Source organism: Haliaeetus leucocephalus, unplaced genomic scaffold, assembly GCF_000737465.1.
Source record: "Haliaeetus leucocephalus isolate CR32 unplaced genomic scaffold, Haliaeetus_leucocephalus-4.0 Scaffold2, whole genome shotgun sequence".
Classification (NCBI taxonomy): domain Eukaryota; kingdom Metazoa; phylum Chordata; class Aves; order Accipitriformes; family Accipitridae; genus Haliaeetus; species Haliaeetus leucocephalus.
The window spans coordinates 14171168-14194687 of record NW_010972438.1 but is presented as its reverse complement, the minus strand read 5'-3'; the positions used below and the strand labels follow the sequence as shown (position 1 = coordinate 14194687).

The 23520-nt window shown below is 51.1% G+C and overlaps 1 long non-coding RNA gene across 1 annotated transcript in view; it reads right to left on the bottom strand.

Moving 5' to 3' along the window:
• Nucleotides 1–13524: 13524 nt before the first annotated feature.
• LOC104834627 overlaps nt 13525–23520 on the bottom strand; it is a 25312-nt gene continuing 15316 nt past the window's right edge. The window contains exons 2-5 of the long non-coding RNA XR_774644.1: nt 22029–22035; nt 15386–15392; nt 14374–14382; nt 13525–13534 (exon numbers count right to left, since the gene is read on the bottom strand). This is a non-coding gene — a long non-coding RNA (uncharacterized LOC104834627). The remainder of the gene's footprint in view (nt 13535–14373; nt 14383–15385; nt 15393–22028; nt 22036–23520) is intronic.

Sequence of the window (23520 nt, the reverse complement as noted above, 5' to 3'; positions counted from 1 at the left end):
CATTCTCATCCTAAGCAATGCCAGGGGAAGAGATTGGGGCCAAGTTAGATTAGTCTCTTGACCAATTTTTGCTATTTGTTGCTTAATTAAATGATTCATCTTTTCAACTTGCCCACTTGCCTGAGGTCTATATGGGGTATGTAACTGCCAGTCTATCTTCAAAGTTTTGCTCACCTGCTGTACTACTTTGGCACAAAAATGAGAACCTCGATCGGAAGATATTGTTGCTGGAATTCCGAAACGAGGAATGATTTCATTCAACAATATCCTAGTTACTTCTCTTGCTTTGTTTGTTCGGCAGGGGTAAGCCTCTGGCCAGCCTGAAAATGTGTCAGTCATGACTAACAGGTATCGGTACCCCCCTTTTCTTGGGAGCTCCGAAAAATCAATTTGCCACTGTTGTCCTGGATAATTTCCTTTGCCAATTATCCCCAACTTTACTTTATTTGCCACATTAGGGTTATTACGCAAACAAATTTCACACTGTTGAGATATTTGTTTCACCATTGTATACAGATTGCGTCTTATTAATTTCTGATTTAAGCTTTTGTACAGGGCATCCGCTCCCCAATGAGTCTTATTATGTTCAGTTAAAATTGTTGTCCACATTAAACTGGATGGTATTACTATACAATTACCTGCTAAATGAACCCATCCATCTGACTCTACTTTACCATCCAGATCTTCAATTAATTTTAGGTCTTCCTTTGAATAATTTGGTTTCTGATTTGTACTTACAGTTTGGATTTTACTATCTGGCATTAAGGATAATGCCTCTGCTTCCACTTCTTCTGCCACCCGCCTAGCCTCATAATCTGCTAGTCGATTTCCAATTTCTGAATCTGTGTTTCATTTTTGGTGTCCTCGACAATGCATGATAGCTACCTTTCCTGGTTGGTTCACGGCTTCTAATAGTTTTAAGATTTCTTCTGCATGTTTTATTTGCTTTCCTTGAGCAGTTAGCAATCCTCGTTCCTTCCAAATTGCACCGTGAGCGTGAACTACTCCAAATGCATATTTAGAATCTGTCCAAATGTTTATCTTTTTCCCTTTTGCCAATTCCAATGCTCTGGTAAGGGCAATTATTTCCGCCTTTTGCGCTGAAGTTCCAGAAGGCAATGACTTAGATTCGATTACCTGTTGGGTGGTTGTGATTGCGTATCCTGCTTTACATTGTCCCTGTTTTATAAAACTACTCCTGTTGGTACACCAGGAGTTTTCAGCGTCCTCCAGAGGTGGTTCTTTGAGGTCTGGTCGACTGGAATATATAGCTTCCACTGTTTCTATGCAGTCATGTGTCACTGGTTCATCCAAAGTTCCACTAAGAAAAGAGGCTGGATTGACAATGTTAGTAACTACAATTTCCACATCATCTTGTTCTACTAACACTGCTTGGTACTTTAAGAATCTCTGGGGCGAAAGCCAATGGCTTCCTTTCTGTTCCAAAACTGCTGAAACTGTATGGGAGACTAGCACTGTTATTTTCTGTCCCATGGTAAACTTTCAGGCCTCTTGAATATTGATAACAACTGCTGCAACAGCTCGAAGGCAGCCAGGTCATCCTTTGCTCACCTCATCCAGTTGTTTGGAGAAATAAGCTACTGCTCATTTATAGGGACCAAGTCTTTGTGCTAGTACTCCCAAGGCTATTCCTTGTCTCTCATGAGAAAACAGCCAAAACGGTTTTGAAACATCCAGTAGTCCCAGAGCAGGAGCTCTCATTAGTTCTCATCTGAGCTGCCTAAATGCGTTTCGTGCTTCTCCAGTCCAAATTACTTTTGACTGGTCTCCCTTTATCAATTCATATAATGGCTTTACCAATAATCCATAATTATATATCCAAAGGCGACACCAACCTGTCATTCCCAGAAAGGTCCGCAGCTCTTTTACCGTTTGGGGCTCCGGTGTTCGGCAAATGGCTTCTTTCCGCTCAGTCCCGAGCTCCCGTTGTCCTCCCGAGATTTCAAGTCCCAGGTAGGTCACACACTGTCGAACCAGCTGGGCTTTCTGTTGAGAGACTCTATATCCACTTAAACCCAAAAAATTAAGAAGATTCACAGTCCATCGAATACAGCTTTCCCTGGTTTCAGTAGCTATTAAGAGATCATCCACATATTGTAACAAGATTCCTTCATTGTCTGGAGATGCCCAAGTTTCAAGCTCTTTCGCCAATTGATTTCCAAAGATAGTGGGGCTATTCTTAAAGCCTTGGGGTAACACTGTCCAGGTTAGCTGAGTTCTCCTTCTGGACTCAGGATTCTCCCATTCAAAAGCAAACAAATTCTGACTTTCTGTGGCTAAGGTCAGACAGAAGAAGCCATCCTTCAAATCCAGTACAGTAAACCAAATTTGGTTATCTTTCAGCTTTGTTAACAAGGTATATGGATTCGCGACTACTGGATGTATATCCTCAGTAATCTTATTTATGGCTCTCAGATCTTGGACCAACCTATAACTTTTCCCGTCTGCATTTTTGATTGGTAGTATGGGTGTATTATATTCTGATTCACCCCCAATTAATATTCCATATTGTAGAAACTTATCAATTATTTCCTTGATTCCCTTCCTATCGTCTAATTTCAGGGGATATTGCTTAACTTTGACAGGTTCTTCTCCTGGTTTCAGCTTAATTACTATAGGGGCTGCATTTTTAGCTTTTCCTGGAACCTCGGAGGCCCAGGCTCCAGGATATACTTGATCAACAATTTCTGGAGGTACTTCAAATTTTGGTTCAGCTTGTATTAATGCCAAGCTTAAAATGTTAATTAGCTGGTCTTCCTTGATTTTTAATTCCATTTTTCCTTTTTCAAAAACAATTTCTGCTTCCAATTGTTCTAGCAAATCGCGACCTAACAAAGATTTTGGAGATCCAGGCAAATACAAAAATTTATGTATTCCTATCTGTTTACCCAATTTATATTTAAGTGGCCTTAGGAAAAAAGCCTTTTCCTGCTGGCCAGTAGCTCCCACTACAGTCACAAACTCTTCATCCTCCAGTATTAGCCTTTGGTTTAACACTGAATAGGACGCTCCCGTATCTACCAGAAAATCCACCTCTCGTTCTATTTTCCCGAGCTTAACTTTAACCAGTGGATCCGCTAGGGTGGATTCCCCCAGTCCCCCTCATTGACCAGAGGTAACATTGGCTACGACAGCTTGTGCTCCACTCAGCTTAGGACATTGTCCTTTCCAATGGCCTATTTCTTCGCAATAAGCACATTGATCCGATCTTAGGGGCTGGCGTGAGCCTCCCCTCCCAATCCCCCGACCCCTCACACGAAGGGAGTTGTGCTGCTTTCACAGCGCAGCTACGGTGGCTGCAGCAATAGTTTTTCCCGATTTTCGTCTCTCATCCCCCTCTCTGTTCCGATACGTTCTCCAAGCTTCCTCTATCAATTTCTCTAAGTCCCTTATCTCAGGCTCTTTCAGTTTCTGAAGCTTTCACCTTATGTCTTCTGAAGATTGGTCTAAAAACAAAAAGACTAACTGTTGTTTTCCCACTTCAGATAAGGGATCTAAGGTAGTAAATTTCCACATAGCTACTCTTAACCGATCAAGAAACTCTGTGGGAGTTTCAGTCTGACCTTGTTTCACTGCATACAGACTTGACCAGTTAACTGCTTTCGGTATCGCATTTTCAATACCAATTTTTATCCATTCTTGATATTTTTTCAACAATCGGTAATCATGGTCATCATTAGGGTCCCAACTGGGGTCTGTTCTCGGTACGTGATTATCTACCGTACCGGGTAAAACCCCAGCAGTTATTTGAATTTGGACCTGAGTCCGAGCATTCTTTATTATTAATTGCTTTTCAGTTTCGGTTAAGGCATCTAACATCAAATCGATGTCCTTCCAATCTGGATCTTGATTTTTAACAATTAACTCAAATCTTTTAGCAACTCCCTCAGGATCATCCCGATATCCTTTTACCATTTCCCTCCATGAATCTAAATCATTCATCGTAAATGGCACTTTAATCCTCGTAGGACCAGTAGCTCCTATTGCCTGTCTTAAGGGAGCCTGGATTATTGGACCGACCTTACTCCGGGTGCGAGCTGTAATAGGAGTAAAACCTAAATCTTTCGTGCTCGTACCTTCATCAGGCTCTTTCGCACCTGTATCATCAGTAAAATTACCTTCTACGGGTGTTGGAGGTAGTACGGGTGGTGAAAAAACAAAATCTTCTATTCTTTCCTCAGTTTCCTTTAATTTTACACATCTTTGTCCTATACTACATGCCGAACAACAGCTCTTCATCTTTCCTGTAGTCTTTTTCTGCTCCTTTTCCATTGCTAACACAAGAGGATCTTGTGGGGCCAAATTAATGCCACATTCCTTCTGCCATTCTGAATGATTTCTTAAAGTGAAAAACATATCTGCGTACACCACCTCATCCCATTTTCCTTCTCATCTCAAAACCAACATCAATTCTAACAAAGTGTTATAATTCAATGTCCCATTAAAGGGCCATTTTTCATCATTGTCTAACTTATATAAAGGCCACCACTGATTGCAATATTTTATTAAAGTTTTCCTATCCACACTTCCACCTGGCGGTCCCCCTATCTCCTTCCAGTGATCCAAAATACAGCCTAAGGGGCTCTTTTTCAATATTCCACCACTTTGTTTACCTCCCATATTACTCATTTTGATTTTTACCTTTCCAACCACAAACAACCTTAACTGTATACGTAGCCTGTTCCCTCTCATCCCAGGGAGTCCAAACCTGACACTCAGGACATTCAATATCCTCTCCACAATCTATGTGCGACCCCTGTTTGTACCATACGCATTCCAAGATATACAAGGGCATATACTCGTTTCCTGGATGTAAAAGACACCATTCAAATACCCACGTTTATATGATGCACCACACAGGGACTTTCTTATACCAACAACACAAAATGATTAAAACAATCAAACTTAAACTTGCAATTATAACGCTAACATATAAATTCAAGTTCCAAATCATCAGTGAGTCACACTTTGTTCGGCTCCGGCCGTGCCCCTTGTGGAGTTGTGAAACTGTGGATCAGAACTCCACACTCGCTTTGCAGCTGAGCTGCATCTCATTTACTCAAACACTCAACCCACAATTTTAGTTATCGTTTCAATTTGCAATCCAAAGACCAAAATCCACAAACGATATCCATAATTCAGTTCCAATAGCGTTTCCCATGTTTGGTAACCAAAAACGTCAAAACCAAATCCAAAACATAAACAAAAGCACACGAGTGGGTGTCAAACTTGAAGCACACGGAGTATACAAAAGCATACAGACTGTACCGAAATAAAAGCACCCAAACATATACCACACCAAATGTATACCAAGGGTGCTAGCTACCTGGTATACGCCATCCTGCTTAAGTTTACCTTATGACTTACAGACAACTTTTCAAATGACCGGTCCCAAAATAAAATAAATATAAAAGCATGAAGAATACCTTTACTCCTTTAGATGGTCCTTGTCTGCTCCTGCGGTGATCTGATTGAGGCGAGGAGTCCCTCCGGGAAATCCCGGCGGTACCCTAGGGAGTCCTGTTCTCAGCGGGTCCTGCAGCTGAGCAGAGCAGGTCCCATCTCGGTCGCCAGATTGTTTCAAAGAAACTAATTCAATAGCTTGATTAACTAATAAGTAGGTATTCTTTATTGACAGCCCTGGGTGTGTGGGGGATGACTCCTCCTAACACACCGTCGGGCCTAATTGTGCAGGTTAAGTACATGTTCTACATACATATTCACTAGATTTCCAGGAAATGTTATACATATTCATTAGTTTTCCAGGAAACTATTAGCATATGCAAATGTCCTTTAGGCAGGCGCATTGAAGGTCTCTGGTGGTCTTCAGGAGTCCTCTGGTGGTCTTCCATAGTCTTCCTCACTTGTCTGCTTCTTGACCCTCCTCAGGTGATTCTGCGCAGTATGGTCCTTTACGTGTTTTGATACATCAAGGCTTGTTAGTGCTCTTAGATATCTGAGTTTTCATTAGTGATGTAAAACCACATGGCTAGTTTAAGCTAAATTATCTACAAGGACGAGAACAAAGGCAGGAGTTCTTATCTTTTCCGGCCCTATCTATTCAAGCAAGGCCTCTGCTTGTGCCTTCTCAACAAGTTCATAAATTCATCAAACATTGAATTAAGTTTTGTGATTGCTCATGGCTCCCTCTTGCTCATCACTCCCAAGTACCAGTCTCCGACAGGCTTAATCCTTGACAAACACCCGTCCTTGGTATGTAAAGTTACAGGGAGAGAATCAAGACGAGCTAGATCATTAAGCAATAAGCAGTTCGTTCTCTATATCACCACAGAAACCCCATGTCAGCAGCACTAGAAATTGTTTTCCTCGTAAGTTTTCTGAATTAAAGGTGGAGCTGAGCCTTGGCCATGCAGGGATAGGGGTTCAGCTGGTGGAAGGGTTTTGAACTACAGAGCACATGTCCCCAGGAAGGGGCAAACTTCAGCCCTGTGTTTTCAAGCAGAAATGTGCTGCCTTGCAGGTCACCTTCTTACCTTCTCACTCACTCAGCGTTTTGTAACTTGGCCTGTGTCGTGGTTTAACCCCAGACAGCAACTAAGCACCACATAGCTGCTCACTGACTTCCCAGCTGCCCGGTGAAAAAAAGTAAAACCCGTGGGTTGAGATAAAGACAGTTTAATAGGACAGGAAAATAATAATGATAATAATAAAATGACACTAATAATAACAAAAGAATTGGAATATACAACACAAGTGAGGCACAATGCAATTGCTCACCACTTGCCGGTTGATGCCCAGTTAGTTCCCAAGCAGCAGTCTGTGCCTGCCACCCCCCAGCCAACTCCCCCCAGTTTATACACTAAGTGTGGTGTCACACGTTATGGAATACCCCGTTGGCCAGTTGGGGTCAGCTGTCCTGGCTGTGTCCCCTCCCAACTTCTTGTGCCCCTCCAGCCTTCTTGCTGGCTGGGCATGAGAAGCTGAAAAATGCTCGACTTAGTATATAAACACTACTTAGCAACAACTGAAAACATCAGTGTGTATCAACATTCTTCTCTACTAAATCCAAAACATAACACTATACCAGCTACTAGAAAGAAAATTAACTCTATTGCAGGTGAAACCAGGACAGCATGGTTTGGCTTCATATCCCCACCTGCTCTCTGCAGAGGGCGAAAAGTCCCATCTCACAGAAAGGGATTAATTGCTTGTCAGTATTTTTAGCCAGCAAAGCCTGAAATTATCTGAAACCGGAGCAAAGGGGAATGTGGCGCTGGGGAGGTCAGAACTGCCGGGGTAGCTGGCTGAGCTGTGCTCCCAGGTGAACGCCCAGCTGGAGCTGCAGGAGCGAATACCAAGGAAAACAAGTGCACGTGCAAAATCCAAAGCAAACAAAGCCACCCACACCCCCGAAATCTGCACATCTGCTAATGATGGGGCTGACTGGCTCCTGGGGCGGCCGGCGCAGGTCAGTACTCCAAAGAAAGCCTGTGAGCATCCGTCCGTGCCAGCTTTTTAAAATAACCACAGAGCAAGCATGTTTAGAGCATGGAGACCAAACCAAAGGCAGTTTCTCTTTGGTGTGATCCTGAAGGGGAGGGCTCCAGGACAGCTGTGCAGGCGTGCCGGCCAAGCTGCAGCATCGCCTCACCCATCTCGCCACGAACCAAGACATTTTGCAAGGCTGAACCGCACGTGCTGCTCCGATGGCTGCCTGTGCCACCCTGACTTTCTCACCTGGGGTGAGTGTAGGCTGATGTCATCGTTAATGACACGACACATGGGTTTTACCCCTAAGGGTATTTCTTTAATTGAAAAATTGGGCTGAGGAGAGACCTACAGTTAATTGCTAACAGGAGCAGGGAGTTGTGGGGTGCCAGTCCTGATGCAGGGAGGGAGCCAGGATAATTCAGCATTCCTTTCCCATCCAGGTAAATTGGCAACACTAAAAAAAAAAAAAGGAGGATGCTGGCTATGCTTTTGGAGAGCCCCTTGAAAGCAGGATCCCGGCACAACTGAGCAGGGAAATGCTGCAGCTGGAGGCAGGTACCAGGGAAGGGGTAGGGGACAATGGGGGGACAAGGCAGAGGGGGCTGCTGGGCCCACAAAATGCTGCTCTGGCCTCCAAGCAGGGCTTTTCCCTGCAGCAAGTGCTGGCTGCCCACTCCTCCCCGCTCTGCCAGCAGCGGGGCTGAGCCAGATGAGCCTGTATCCACCGCTGAGGACCCCATCGGCACTTCGGTGCCAACCCCCAGCTGGGTCCCAGCCCTGGGAGCAGCTCCCTATTAGAGCAGGGTGCTCCCTCGGATTGTTCTCCTGTCCCCATTTGCCTCTGTCCCTGGGTCGGGATCACTGACAATATTTACCCACGGGGCACATTCCCCACCTGATATCACCGGGACCGTGCCCAGACCCATTCTGCTGACAAGCCCTATCTAAGTCACCAGCACTAAATCCTGCGTGCCAGGCTGCCGGCGAGAAGCGGAGCCCACGGCGGTACGCAGCCATGGCGGCGCTCGGCTGCAGGGACTGGTTTTGCAGTACGTGAGCCCTGCTGCTCTCCACTGGGTGCGCAGCCCCCAAGAGCCCCTGGGATGTGGGGGGACACCTATCGTGGTGCAGCCCCTCTCTGCGCCAGGCAGCCTGAGCAGTGTGGCTGCCTGTCCCAGGCACATCCTTGGCAAGCCCTGTCACATGCCAGTGTCACCTGGCAGAGAGGGGGACAGCGCGGACCCCCGGGGCGGATGGCAAAGCTGTGGGCATCCCAGGGAGGACATACTGCAGCTCTTGTCCAGGGCGGTTACTGCAGCTGGCCATGCCTGGGCTTGCGCTGGCTGACGGGGCTCCGTGGCCAGCAAAGAGCCGATGGCAGTGTTTAGGGTGATGATTGCTCCTATAAACCCTGAGAGGAACCCCCCCAGTGTGGGGCATGAGGGAGCACACCTGGGACCAGGGCTGCCCGGCAGACCCAAGGGACAGCGATGCATCCCCTGGGATGCTCTGGGGCTGCCACTGGAGCAGGAGCTGGCGTAACCCAGAGCTGCTGCTGCGGTAGTGTGGCTCAGCCCTGCCCAGGACAGAGGACCCTGGGGTGGGTGAGTCTCTTAGGGAAGCCATTGGCTGGCTCCAGTGTCAGACGGCTGTGGAGGGGGAGCATCAGTGCAGGGCTTTTTTCCTGGAAAATCTTTAAGTGTTTGACTCAAGTCATTCCCTGGGGAAAGCAAGCGCAGCCTGGTCCCCACTGAGCTGCACAGTGGGGAGGTGATGGCACATCCGTTGGGTTTGGGACACCGCTGCCTCCCACAGCATCAGCGCAGGGGGACGCCTCGCAAACCACAATTAAATGGTCCCTGCAGCCCGCTTGGCTCCTGATGTGCAGGACCCCACACCAGGAGGAGTCGTGAGTGTGCCTGGCCAGAGGGAAGAGGCTTTGGGTTTTGCTCCATGCGTCATCAGCCCAGGGGGTGACTTCTCTGTGGCTTCTCCCCAGTGTGCTGGCAGATGACGGCCAATTTTGCCCGGGTGCTGCGAGGGCGGTGGTGGCCACCGTGAGAGCCCAGGCAGAGGACAAGGGCTGCCCTGTGCCTTGCTTCTCTCTGGATTTCTCCCTGTGCGGTTTCTGCAGGGGGCTGAAGGCTTTGAATTGCTGAAACTGGCACAGTCAAACCCAGAACTTGCTCCTGCCCAGCGGGGCTGTGTTGCACAAGTGAATACTAGTGTGGGGGCATGGGCAGTTGCCTCCTCCTCCCCCCTGCAAGAGCCCTTGCCACTGGGCTGGGAAAGGTTCGTTTCCTCTGGCATATTATAACCTATTAATTAGGTAATAGGCACTGTTGGTCGAGGTTTGGGTTTCACCCGCCGTGATGTCAAACAGAGGTCAGGCTCTTGGCTTGCCCGCCCTCGTTTAAAGGCTGTGCTCCCCGCAGCCATTGTGAGGGCAGCGAGGGCATCTCTGCTGCCTGCCCCGTGCTTGGCACGGGCATGAGTTAGTGCTTGGCAAGGAGCGTGTTGGTATGGCTGTTTGTGGTGCAGAAGATCCTCCCTGGGGTCGCAGGGATGGGGAAGGAGCACAGAGGGTCTCCAGGACATCCCCCAGCATTCCGGTTCAATGGGGGACCGCACGGAGTTTGGGGTGACCCTGGCATCACCCTGTGCTCGGGGTGTTCCCAGTTTTGCCAGCCAAGGGAGGGAATGTGTGCTGCCGGCTGGCACGACAGCAGGATGGCAGTGCTGGCTGCAGCCCATCCCGGTTCCCAGCACATCCATGGCTATTTTTACAGCGCAGAAACATTGTGCTCCCAATGCCATGGTTTAGCAAAGGTACTGGGATGGATCAGATTAACAAGAGCAGCTTCCTCATGATCTGGAAAGGTGCAGGGACTCAAGGGCTGGGGGGGCTATGGCGACCCTGGGGGTGGTCCCACAGCCTCATTAGCTGTTGGGGGACCCAGAGCCTGTACCTGGAGCAGCGGTAACATGCAGCCAGGCTTTCCCTTGGATGCAGTCTGGCGAAATCCTGGCCTAGGTGGCTGGGGAAGGCTCACTCCATTTCAGATGGAAGAGAGCCAGCTGCCCTGTGAGGGCTTGCTGCATTGCTGCCAGTGCGTCCGCTCACCACTGCAGCTCTCCTCTCTTATTTTAATTTGCTTTTCTCATTTGCTGCATTGTTATTTTGTCCTGAAAGAGCTCTAGGAGGTCACTTTGCATCCGACCCGCTGGGAGGAAGCAGGGCTGCCCCTCTACTCTCCCCACTCCCCACCGTAAGGAGGCCTTTCTTTTCCCCCTTTATTTTAGTGCTTTGATGTCCTTATAATTTATTTTTGCAGCAGAGTTGTTTTCATGATAAAATGGAAATGTTTCCCGTGGGTGGCTTTAAAATGAAAGGCTGAGTGAAGAGGCTAAAAATAGCCCCGCATGAGCTGCTGGCTGAATGAGCCACTGGGCTGGGCAGGGGCTGCCTGCTTGCTGAGCTGGGGAGGGGACCTGGTGGTCCCCAGGGCTGTGACCATGGGGACCCTCACCGATGGTTAACCCTCCCTACACCGGCGCATGTGGGCTGGTTCATGGGCCGAGCTCTGGGTTGCTTTTCTGTGGAGCTAGGCTTGGTTATGCTGTGTTTGGGGCAGACGTCCCCTCTCCCGGTGTGAGCCCTTGTTGCCTGGGTGGGGACACGGAGAATCCCCACAGGACCATTGCTAAGGGCACAGAGCACACGAGGCAGCCGGGGCAGTGCAAGTGGGGGGTGCTGAAGCCCCCTACCTGTTCCCACCACCGGGAAGGAGAAAGCCTGGAGCTGATGAGCAGGATGACGCTAATGGGCCGTAACGCGGTAGCTGGGTCTGCCCACCCCCCTGCCTGGCTGCCAGCCCTAGCTTTTCTCCCCAGGGGTGCACCAAGGGCTGCCTCCGTAGGAGTTGAACGTGTCCTGCGTAGGACGTGGCTGTCAGCCTTTATCCACTGAAAGTGATGCTGCCAGGGAGAGCTCTCCCAGTAATGTCTCTCCTTACAAGAACCAACTGCCCCTCTAGCAGGAAAGTTCAGCCCCATTTACCCCGTTGACTCATCTTCTTCCCTTTCATCTTCTCTCAGAAGCAGCTTATTATATGTGGCTATAAATAGGGTTTGTTCCTGATTACATGTGCCCAACCATTACTGTTTCTCACCCAGGCGTGACGTGAGCAGATAGCCTCCTGGCAGGGATGCATAACACTTCGTTATGGCTGTGGGAATGTGAGTGGGTGGGTGGGCTTGTCTGGGTCTACTTCCTTCTTTTATTTTTGATGACAGTAGCTCTGTGGGTGCCTCTGACTGAATCTCATTGCAGCATCCCTTTCTGCTGCTCACCCACATCTCTTCTGTCCTCCGAGTGCTGACCCCCAAATCCTGCTGCTGTTTGCCGGGGCACTGCTGACTGGCTCCCACTGTCCTGGTGCTACAGAGCAGAACTGTCCAGGCTGTGACCTTGCGGCACAGCGGCTGTGAGTGGGTGGGCAGTGTGGCAGGTCCCTGTCCCTGGGGAGGGGGATGATGCAGCCACTTGGCATCCCGTGCTTTGGTCACATCTCAGCAGCATCCAACGTATTTCCTGAGAGCAGCTTCGGAGCCCTGTAAGTGTGCCAGGGATGGCAGGGAGACCATCATAGGAGCTTTATTCCCTGCATAGGTGCTCTCAGGCTGTGATCGAGTCACCCTGCAGCCATCTCTGAGAAGGTGCCAGGTAGGCTGGCCTGGCACAGCAACACTTCTGGGAGGCGGTGGCACATCACTCAAAGGCGTTTGATATAAATAGATGTGAGGCTGAAACCAAAAGCTGTAATCGTGTGCGTGCCAGCACAAGATGGGAGTGGGTAAACACAGGTGGCTGCCGCGTCCGCCAAATGGGTCCCTCCTGAAATACAGCTCAATGATACAACTGGCATCCCATAACGGTGGCCTGGTGACACAAATACCCCCAGCGTGGCTGCGAGATGCGGAGCAGGATGAAGGTGCCAGCAGAGCCTACAGCCTTGCTGGGATGGCAGTCAGAGTCCACAGGGCTGATGGGGACCTTCAGCCTCCTCTTCCTCCTCCATTGAAATCTACCCTGGGAAGTTATGGACACTGAAAATCCCAGCAGGGATGAGCTGACCCCAACCGTGAGCCCTGTGGTGCTGGGGATGTTTGCTGGGGTAGCGGTCTCTGCAGACTTTGGAATGTGGGGGCTGGCGATGCAGCTCATATCCCCCGAGGCGCGGTGAAGTCAGCCATTTACTTGGAAATTACTCTCAGCTGAAGGCAGGCGAGGTTAAATTGCAAATGAAAGTCAAATATTTACAGCATTCAAATTAGCACTGTGATCAGCTGGGCTGGGAAACCTTGTGCACCGATTCCTATGTTGCACAGAAATGTTTGCAAGCTGGTGGCTTTGCCCTGCTCCCGTCCTGCCACAGAGACCATGGACCCGGCTGGCCTCACTTCCCAGTGCTGCCCTTGAGGGATATCAGTTCCCTGCATGTTTTCAGTGCCAGTCCACAGTGGGTGAAGGTGCTGGGGTGTACTGCCAGGTTTTTAAGGCCAGGAAGAACAATGATCTCCATTTAGTGGATCTGCTCCATAATAGGGACTATTGTAACTCTCACATTCCTTGGTCACCATTTGGGTGGTTAATTACCCTTGCTCTTAAGTAAACAGATAATTGTGCATTATTTAAGGGTGGATGTTGAAGAGACAAAAGATGAGGTATGGGCTCTGCTTCGCTCATTCACAGTGGCTCCTCCTGGCCCTGCCATGCAGGGTGAGGACGGATGGCTGGTGCCAAGTCTCTTGCATGGGGCTGCATCTCCAGACCGTGGGCCACCACTGCAGCTCTGCTCTCAACCTCCTCCGACACTTTGGGGAGCCTGTCTCCATGGATCTGGGGTGATTTTTGATGAATCTGTGTGACTCGGTGAATAGGGAATTGATCACTTGCCAGCAGGGCTGGCGTCACCATCCGGCGTGAGGGAAATGGGATGGGAACAACCAGTATTTATTAAGGAGCTGGCACTGGAAGGGAAGCACCCCGGTGAGAGCCCTGGGGAAGCGGCTGGGACCGGAGAGGCTGGGTTTCCTGGCAGATTTAGGCAGCAAGATCTGGGCAGCCTCAAGCTGGTGGAAGCAGAAAACCTTATTGCCCTGATTACTGCTGTGCTGTGGTTTCTAGTTTTTCTTTGCGTTGATGGCCAGAGACTTAATGGTTTTAACATCAGGGCTGAGATGCTGGAAGCTGCTCCAGCAATAAGGAGCCCATCAGGGCAGGGATGTGTGAGCTCACGCTGTGATGCCCCCAGGTCTCCATTTCCAAAGCCCTCAGGGATAAGAAAGGCAGGAAAGTGAAACAACCACAAACCCACACTTTGAAGAACTTCTCTGTTCACCTAAAATAAAGGGGGAAAAGAGCCTAAGCACATTTCCCATCTTCCCTGGGACAGCCCACAGCAGTGAGGCTGCCTTGAAGCTGCCCAAGTAGAGATGCAGGATTTGGGACTCTGCAGGCAAGTGAGGAAAACTCTCCTGGATGGGTACCCACACATCACACGGGTGCAGTCCGGCTCTGCCCGCGATGCCCATCAGCTGCGGCTCTCCTGGGTGGCACTGGCCGCCGCAGGGTGGTGTGAGCTCTGCCCCAGAAGCCCCGGATGGGGCAAGCAGGGCTGGAGCCGCTCCGAGGGGGCTGCAGCCCTCTCCGAGCACCACAAAGCGCGTCCCCGCGAGGTGACGACAACAGACGACAATAATCCCTGCCGGCTGTCAGCAGAGGTGCTCCGCCGGCTTCACAAGCAAGGGCGAAGCGAGCCTCTCGTCGCCTTTGTGAGGACAGGAAACCCAGCGCGAGCCCCGGCTGGCTTCCTGCGGCTCACGGCACGCGTGCACGCCGCCGGCCTCGCGCCTCCCCGCCGGCACAGCGCCAAGCCGCCTGCGATGAGGGAACCAAAACGCTGTGGCCAGGAGGATTTTGCAGGCTTTCATTAACCTTGGCCCAGATAGAGTTTGGTTTAATAATCCCTACACAGATTGCCCGGATCAGGGCAGCGTTCGCCTCATCTCGGAGATGAGAGAGAGAAAATCGTCGGGAATATTTTTTCAGATCAGTTCACCAGCTCTGTGACCCCGCTGACAGATTTGGCCTGGGAGGGGGGCAGCAGCCCGAACACAGCTCACGTTCCTCCCATCTCTAGCGTGGCTGCTGGGCCCGCTCTGCTTGCGAGCCTGCCCTACTTAGGATCAGCCCACAACATCCTTGATTTTGAGGTCGGCGACAGCTGCTGGCAGGCCTGGCCTTATGCCGTGTTTACTTTTTAAGCAGCTCAATGCAAAGACAAAATGAACAGCTTCCTTGGGCTGCTGTAGCTGTTTCATTGTTCCTGCTGAGGAATTGAGGAGGAATTAGTATGGGGCTCAGGGCCTCCACACAGCTGTGGCCATTTGCACCAGATGAGGCTTTGGTCCTTCTACTTAATCCTGGGTTTGGTTACTGAGCCTTCATTAATAACTGCTTTATGCTGGGCTCGCGTATAATCTGCAGCGTAACTCTGCTACTCCTTTTCCCTTGGGGGATGGAGGGGATCTTTGCAGCTCTCCAGTGACCTTCCGCATCCTCTTCCCTCCAGGGGACGCAGGGCTTTTCTGGCGAGGCGTTCGCCCCCCGCCGCTGCAATGCACCCCCTGCCAGCCCTTCCCCGGGCACGAATACACCCTCCAGTCCTTCTCCATCGCCAAACCCTCCTGCTGCCTCGCTGGGAGAGCCTTGGCCCCGTGGTGACAGGCAGCCGAGGAGCGGCGGGAGGCCAGCAAGACGTCATCTCTGTGCTGGGAGCACACAGTGTTCCCTTCTGCAAATGACTCGGGAGGAAGGAATTTAACTCAGAATTTCCTCTTTAAGAGCGCCGGCCCTTGTTCTGGGCAGAGTCTTCTGGGAGAGGGATTTTGGCCAGCTGGGATGCAGGGGGAGGGCAGAGGGTGGCTGGGGGGACCAGGATGCTGCTGGGGAAGGGTGGTCGTCCAGGTTGGATCCCCCTATTTCCTCACTTCTGCTAATAGCTCCTGCGCAGGTTTCTGTAGCCCCGGCTATCAGGCGGGCTCAGAGATGGAGAGGTGGGGAGAAGGGAGGTTAAAGTTTGCCATAGCTCAGGCAGCCCCCGTGGGGCCCCAGAGGTGCTGGTACGTACAGTGACAGTGTCAGCGCACAGCATTTGCAGCCTTGCAGGCATGCCGAGGGCTGGCTGCGGAAATCCCCTGCCTCTCCTCACTGCCCCGGGGCTGCATCGCTCGCCCCACGTTAGCTGCCAGCAGCTCTCCACCCAGGGGCTGCCGGTACCCCAGTGCCTGATGCACAGCACCTTTGCAAAGAGGAGCAAGGCAAACCTTCCTCTTTGCCACGTGGCTGCTCATGCCATCTCATGGCCAGAGCCACCCTTCCATGTGGCCAGCCAACACGTGAGTCACTCTTGCCCAAAAGCAAGAGGCAGTTGCCAGGCTAGAAATCGTGACTTCCCTGCAGGAGAAGCTCTCTCTGTTACTTGGTCCAGAGCCGTGATGTTCTGCGTTTGCTTGCTGCTGTTTCAGCTCTGCAGTGGCCTGGGTACTGGGAACAACTAGCATAATTAGCACTTTCGGTGCCACTTGCTTGTCATAGACATTGAAGCCCTTTGCAAATTTCTCTGTAAGAAGTAGGTCAGCATAAACTCTCTCTTTGGAAAGAGATGAAGCACAGAGGATTAATTAACTTGCTTGGTATTGCACAGCCAGGCAATAGCAGTGCTGCCGGAAAGCATCCCCCGGTCCCAGGGGAAGCGGGGGCTCTCATGGCAGGGTGCTCCTTCTCCCCGTCGGGCACCAGCACAGCTGAGATATTCCTTGTTTGCTCCCCCAAACCAGGCTCCATCCAGCAGCTTGCAAGTGCAGCCTGGTCATCTGCTGGCTGAGTGATAAAGTTCCCATCCTTACAGCCCTGCAGCTTGTGGTCGCTGATGCCTGGATGTTCACAGCCAGTGCCTGTTTCAAAGCAGCAGAAGCTAGCAGTGATGTAACCCAGCACTAAAAATAGCCAGAGGAAGAGTCCCTGAAGCAGCAGGAGAAACTGCAGGGAAGGGATAGATGGGAGGGCTGAATTCACAAGAAATTGCATTCCCAATCGATGCTGATTCAGTCCATCATCTTGGCATTGCCTGGAGCCCTGATGCTCCAGGGGCAATGGGCCAGGAACACTTGCTGCTGCTGGTTCCCTGGGCCCTGGAGACATGATGGAGCATGTTCATCCCAGCTGAGAGCGCACCGCTTATCCCCACCCTTCCCAACTCTCGTGTGGGTCTTCTGGTTTGTACCCTTAGCCATGGAGAGTTGCTGGGGAAAACTATAGCCAGGTGGTGGGCAGGATGGAGAGCCTGCAGCAAGGAGCAGGAGAGTGCAGGTCCCAGCCATGGACACACATATTACAGCATTTTTTGGCAGAGGACAGTTCTGTTATCAAGTGGAGCAATCTGCTCAAGAAGTCCCCTGTGAAATAACTACGAAATCTGCAATAGCTGAGCCAGCTCCTCCATGGGCCCATCACACGAGGCTGAGTTTCCCTGCATGGCCATGGCCCTGAGGGGGCCTTGTAGCCCCGGAGCTCGCAGCCGCTGCCAGCCTGCCCCGCAGCACCACGGGCTCTGCCACGAGCACTGTCAGCTCTTCAGTGGGGACAACTCCATCGAGGGGAAGGATTTTGCTCTTCCATGAATAAAGAGGATTTATTCTGAGGTGAGCTGGACCTCCTTGTTTAGGAGAACCTGGTAGAGTTTTTCCCTTCCAGGTGGAATGAAAAGGCTCATCTACAAAGCTAAAAGATACATGGGGGTATGTTCTGACTTCCACAGCATCATCTCCTCCCTGATGGCTGGAGTAAGGGGCAGACTGGTAGGTGGCTGCTCAGAGGAAAGCTAACAGGAGGAGCAGGCAAGGGGAAGGAACAGGAGGAAAAGCACACCCAAGCTTCTCCACAGGAGATAAAATGAGAGAGCAATGGGGGGCTGCCTCCAGGGACAGACCAGGGAGGGTGAAAGGGAGGGAGGCCTTGGTTCCAGTGGCGGGGGGTTAGTACTGGAGCATCTGTAGCATGAGCCTGGGGTTATTCAGTCGCTGCAGGCTTGGTGGGCAGGGAATGGAGCTGCTGGTGAGTCTGTGCCATCACAAGCCAGAGCCACACTTGATTTCTGCAAGAAAGCAGGTATCACAGACGGTGCCTGGCCCATCTGTGGCAAGATGGATGGCGGTGAGGCATCACGAGCCCTTTCCTTCCTGCACAAAAGGCGCCCTGTGATGTGTGAAATACAGACAGTCCCCTCCCAATCACTATTTTTGCCAGCATTTATTTCTCTTGTTTGACTTAGTGGTGCAAAATCTTGCAAGCATTAAATTTGTTGAATGGGGACGAGAAGTTTTCTGTAACCCGTTCTTCACCCAGGGGGACTCGATGAGGGATGTCTGCAGCTGCTGAGCCAAAGCTTCTGACCTTGTCTTGCCTGCAGATGCCTCCCAAAGGGTCTGCTGGGACTGACCCTGATCCCACAGAAATGCAGCAGGAGCAGGATCTGTGGTGTATCTCTGGGCAAAACCAGGCTGTGCAAAGTGGCTGTAGAAGCGAAAATGGAAATTGAAGGCTAGGGGTGGCAGGTTTAAAGCACCTGAAGGACAAGCTTACTTATTTTGATTGATATTTATATCTGAACTGGCTTTTCCCTGTCCTAAATAGTCTGCATTGCTGTGCTGTGCTGAGCAGTACTGGTGACATTTCGGCAGTGCCAGGCGGGTAGGTGTGGCAGGGTGTGCGACTCCAGGATGCCAGCCAAACCCAGTATCACCCGGCTTGGGAAGTTCCCAAAATGTTCCCCGGAGGAGTTTCAGCTCTGAGTCGTGCTCCTCTTTGCATGCTGGGGAGTTGGGGCTGTTTTGCTGAAGGTGAAGCCATGAAATTGTGAGTGTATAGAGGGCAGAGAGCAGTGCCTTGGGGCAAGCACACGAGCTGCTTCGTGGCGACGTCTGGGTGCACCAACAAAGACCGAGGGTCTCTGGGCAAAGCCTGGAGCGGAAAGCACAGTCCCAAATGTGGGAGTCTGGCCCTAAGCACCACCATGATAAACATACTTATTCCACAAATAATAACACAAATAGAGAAAATTATTCCAGCCTGATGGAATGGCCCTTATGCTGCTGCCCGGCCCTGTGGGATGGGGAAAGGAGTGGAGGGATTTATTCACCAAGGAGCGCCTGGGGGAGGCTCAGAAAAAGGAGAATCAGACGGCGAAGCTGCAGGAGGGCACGCGCTGGGGAACGGAGCTGCCGCAGCCTGCGAGCACAAGAGGAAACCGAAACTGCCGGCTCTTTCCAGCTTCAGCTGCTGCTGAGATGGTCACCCACGGAGCACGGCAGCACTGGTGCGGAGCAAGGGGCTGACCCAAACCTATGGATTTGGGTTTTCACTCTGGCTGCAGAGTTTGCAGCAGGGCCGTGAGCTGCCCCAAACACGCATCCCACCAGCCTGACAGATTCCCGGCGCCCTCTCCCAGAAGAGCTGGAAGACCACATGCGGGTGATGCCACCATGCCGGAGTGGCCACGGCTGCGTGCCACCAGTGTTTTCAGTGTGCGCTGGGAGGTGGGGTCCCACAGGAAGCTCTGCCTGTGCATTTACAGGCTCTGCCTTGCCCCGCAGGAAAACTTAGAAAAGACTGTGTGGAAAAAAACCCTCTGGCCTCTCCTAACCTTTGGGCACTTGCTATCTATGTATTGTTCTTTTCGTGTGTTTTTTGGCAAGTGATTGTTTTATCCTACGATAACACATGAATTCTGCTGTGGCAGCAGTTCACTAGGTAAGAGAGTCCTGCTGGAGAGTTACAGCCTCAGCAGACGGGACTGATGAAAGGAGGGGAGCAAGGGGACACAGCAGTAACTGGCGTTTTGTTATTGAGAGCCCAAGCCGAATCTCCATTAGCAGCCCACGGACACCGTCTCCAGGGCTCAGTATGGCTGAGCGGGCAAGGCAGGCTTTCTGGGGCTGGGGGGCTCATTCAGAACACCCAGGAATGGGTCTGACAAGAGTCCTTACTCTCTGAAGAGGCCGAAGATCTCCCTGGGACAGGCCAGAGTGTTGTCTGCATGTGTCGCTGGCTCAGAGGCAGCTCTTTGTTGCTGCCCTCTTTTCTGATTGCTTTCCTGCATCTTCCCCGGACAGTGGAGCAGGCTGCAGCCGCGTAGCATTCAGCCCTTTCCCGGCAGGTGAGCAGCCCGCCTGGCTGGGCACTGCCGCCGTCCCCGTTTTCAGCGCACCGTGGATCACGTGTGCTCCCTGCTTGCCTGAAGCATAGCCAACAAATTACACCTTAAACCATAAGTTACAGATGTTTTTGCTTGTGGTTCCTGGGTCTGGTCAGATCAGTTAAAAGGAACTTGGGGTGGAGAAAAACCTTTCCATTAATCACAGACTTTTGCAGGAAAGCACAGATCCTTCACCTGCGATCCCTCGCGCCCTGGCTCGTAGAGCAGCAGCTGTCAGCTCTCCATTTCTGCAGCTCTTGAGAAATCCCAGAGCTGAGCTTCCATCCCAGTAAACAAAGTCCGGTTGTGTTTTTCTTCTGTGACTCATCCATCAATTTGTAATTGCTCAGGAGTAATAGAAAGTGCCTGGCAAGGGACAGGCCTGCCTGGTGGGCGGCTGAACTGCTGGCGCTCAGGCAGCTGGCTTTGCTGCTGCCCCGCGCAAAAAACCTCATCGTTATCCTTCTTCTTCCAGCTCCATTCTCATAATTATTATTTTTGACCCTGAGAGGACTGAGGATAGAGCATGGAATCTATTTCCGTGCAAGACATCTTTAAACCATGACATTTCCCTGCTACTTCATTAAATTAAGTGCTGTCCTTCTTTAGTGGCCTGGCTTTTTGAGTCCTGAATCAGACACATCATCTGATGAAATGTTTTGCAAGTAAATAATAACTAGAACCATGTGCATTAATTTGAACTACCACAGGCACGATAAAAATGGCATGGACCACACCATGCAGACAAAGCACAGGATTAAGACTGTGGGTGAGGACTATGCAGTTAGAAAACCGTATTGGGTTGGAACTGGGCTGATTTGGTGACAAGTGGCTGAATTTTGGGGGGGTTATATTTTTTGATTCAGGGTCTCAGTTTTCATATAAACAAAATTTTGCAACGCTCATCATGGCAAGAATAATATTGAACTAGGGAACTTCATAACAGTCCCCCATTGCCTGTAAAAGGAACAGTTCCTAGATCCTTATCAGGGGAGAAAAAAATGAATATGCATGAACTTTGTGCTCAGGGGTGTTTTCTATGGATCGTGCATTTGACATAGCCCAAGAGGGATAAGTATGCTCTGCCACTTTGTATATTGTACCAGTTCTGTAAATAACGGGAAGTGCTTGTTCCTTTAACTTTCAATCTGGCACTTTTCACCAGCTCTTTAAAAATTTTTTTATATATATATATACACATGCACACACAGTGCACACAAGTGAGAGGAAGGTGTTTGTGGAAGCATGATGTTATTGCCTAATCATTTTGTGAATTATTTTGGCAGTGGGAGAAACAGGCACCTTTCTGCCTGCCTGCGTGAGCAGATCCTCACCAGCTTAAACACTGCATCTCCTTTGTCTCGGCGAGGAGGAGTGCTGAGGAGCAAGCATTGCTATTGCAGTGACTCCTAGAGCTAAGCGTCTTATATTCAACAGCCTCATGTCATTGCTCAGGGTGAAATGTTCTCAAGAGGTGGTGAGGGGTCAGCTGGAGTGCCAGGCAGTCAAAGGATCAGTCTTGCTTGTGTGTCTGGGGGCATGGTTAGCTGGAGGTTCATGATAGAGCTGATGGGATGGGGAGCTGGAAGTTTAGGAAGTGAACATGAGCCGTGTGCAGGCAAGGGCAGCGGGGGAATGAAAGGCTTGCCAAGCTGAGGTCAATGTTGACGTCTTATTACAGGCATGAACTGTATCAGGGAAGCTGATCGCGGGCGAGGAAGGAGATGCCTGGCATAGCCTGGAATTGCTCCCCCACTAATTAAGAGGAACGGAAAGAAGCATAGCGAGGAGCAAGGCTTGAGGAAACCTAATGCTGCCATGAGCATGTGGGAATATTCCCAGCCTCTGGAGGGATCGTGCAGCCACTCACTGGGGAGGGGTCCCATCAGGTGGCACCTCAGCTCCCCTCTCCCCATGGCTGGGGAACATAAATCAGACATGAGCCCTGGACCAGCTCTGGGCTTGCAAACGAAGATTAAAACTAGTAGCATGTGTCAATAATCTCCAGCCATAACTGCCAGTCTCTTGAATAAATTACAGACCTGCTCTCTCACTACCAGCTTCAGCCCGAAGAGGCATGGATTTAAAACAAAATCTTTAAATATCCAAAGAAAGTCACCAGTTTTAAATGGTGAGAGACACATATGAAAATAGATTTTGAAATTAAGAAAATAATGATGGTGCCAGCCAGATAAACAAGGAGACTCTCAACAGGCAGCCCTGTGTGGCTTCAACTGTCAGCCTGATGGACAAGAGAGGTGTATTTTAAGCAGTGAGAACCAGGGGGTATAATTGTTTCTTACACAAGACTGTACGTGTGCTCGTACTTTAGAACAAGGAGAAATCTGAGATCTCTTGCCCTATCTCTTTGGTGAACCAGTGTTCACCCCTCCAAACCAAGGAGCCGTTCCCAGACAGGCCCTGGGCCTACCTAGGGGCCAGCAGTCGGGGAGCAGAGGTGGGAGGTTTGAGCGAGATGCTCTGTGTGCGCAGCCCTGCCTCAGCAGCCCGTGGCCAGAAAGGCTGGGTCCCTTCTGGAAACAAAGGATGCCTTTTGCTGGGTGCGTTGTACAGCAGAATCGTGGTGGCTTGTGTGGCTTTTAGCTCTCTGACCTTTATTTAAATGAAATGCAGAGTAATTTGTATCTAAGTGGAGTTGTTCTGGCTCATTAGTGTGATTAAATAGATGGCAGAGCGTTACTAAGTTCATTGTCAGAGAGACTGTTGCTTAGTAATTTAAACTGCAATAATCTCATTATTCAGTCTTTTTTCCTTACAACGATGGTGGCTCTGTTGGTGGCTCTGTTGTTACAGGCACATTCATGGGCTTGCATGCAAAGGCCGACAACTGCGATGACATTTAAAACACGAGGCCACCGGCTCCGAGAAGTCATTCAGGGTAAAGCTGAGTAGGGGGAGCCTCTGGGACTTTCAGCTGTGTATGCCTGAACGAGGTTTTTGGTGGTACAGGAACAGAAACGCAGAACTAACGGGTGAGCTCAACCGTACGGCCCCATGAGCCTCCTCTGCTTCAAGGACTCGACAGATGCTCTTCCTCTGCCTCCTCAGCGGGGCGAGCGGCAAAAGCCCCCCTGCAGCCAGGCCCCGGTCACATCCAAACTAACGGCATGCGCCGCACATGAACAGAGATACACCGTTTTCAAGCAGGCACTGAGGCAAAGTTAACCAGAGCCCTACCGATGGCTCCTGCGGCCTGCAAGTCAAGGTGTAACTCCAAAGATTGTTAAGGGGCAGGAAGAGGAAACCCAACCCACCCCGCGCAGGGCTGGCACCAGGCTGAGGGCAAGCGGGGGACAAGGCAGGGGACAAGGCAGGGCACACGGCGGGGCCACCTCGGGCGGAGGCGTTCACCGGGCAAAGGTGGAAGCTACGTCCCGCGTTCGCCTCGCAAAGCTGAGGCAGGTCCTGCGCGGAGGCTGGGAGCCACGGAGGGGCTGCTTCTCCCCGCGGTCCTGCTTCCCAGACCCGGACTCTACGAAGCAGGCCGGCCAACCCCCCCCACGCTCCGCGGTTTCCGCGGAAGGGGTGCGCAGCCAGGTCGGGCTGCAGAGCGCGGACGGCGAGGCCCGGAGGGGCCCAGCGCTGCCTGGGCTTGCGGTGCCCCAGCCCCGCGCCTGCCGCCCGCTCCGGCTCCCCTAGCAACTGCGGCGCTGGCGGCCGCCCAATCAGCGCGCGGCGGTGCGGGCCGAGCCAATAGGGAGGCGGG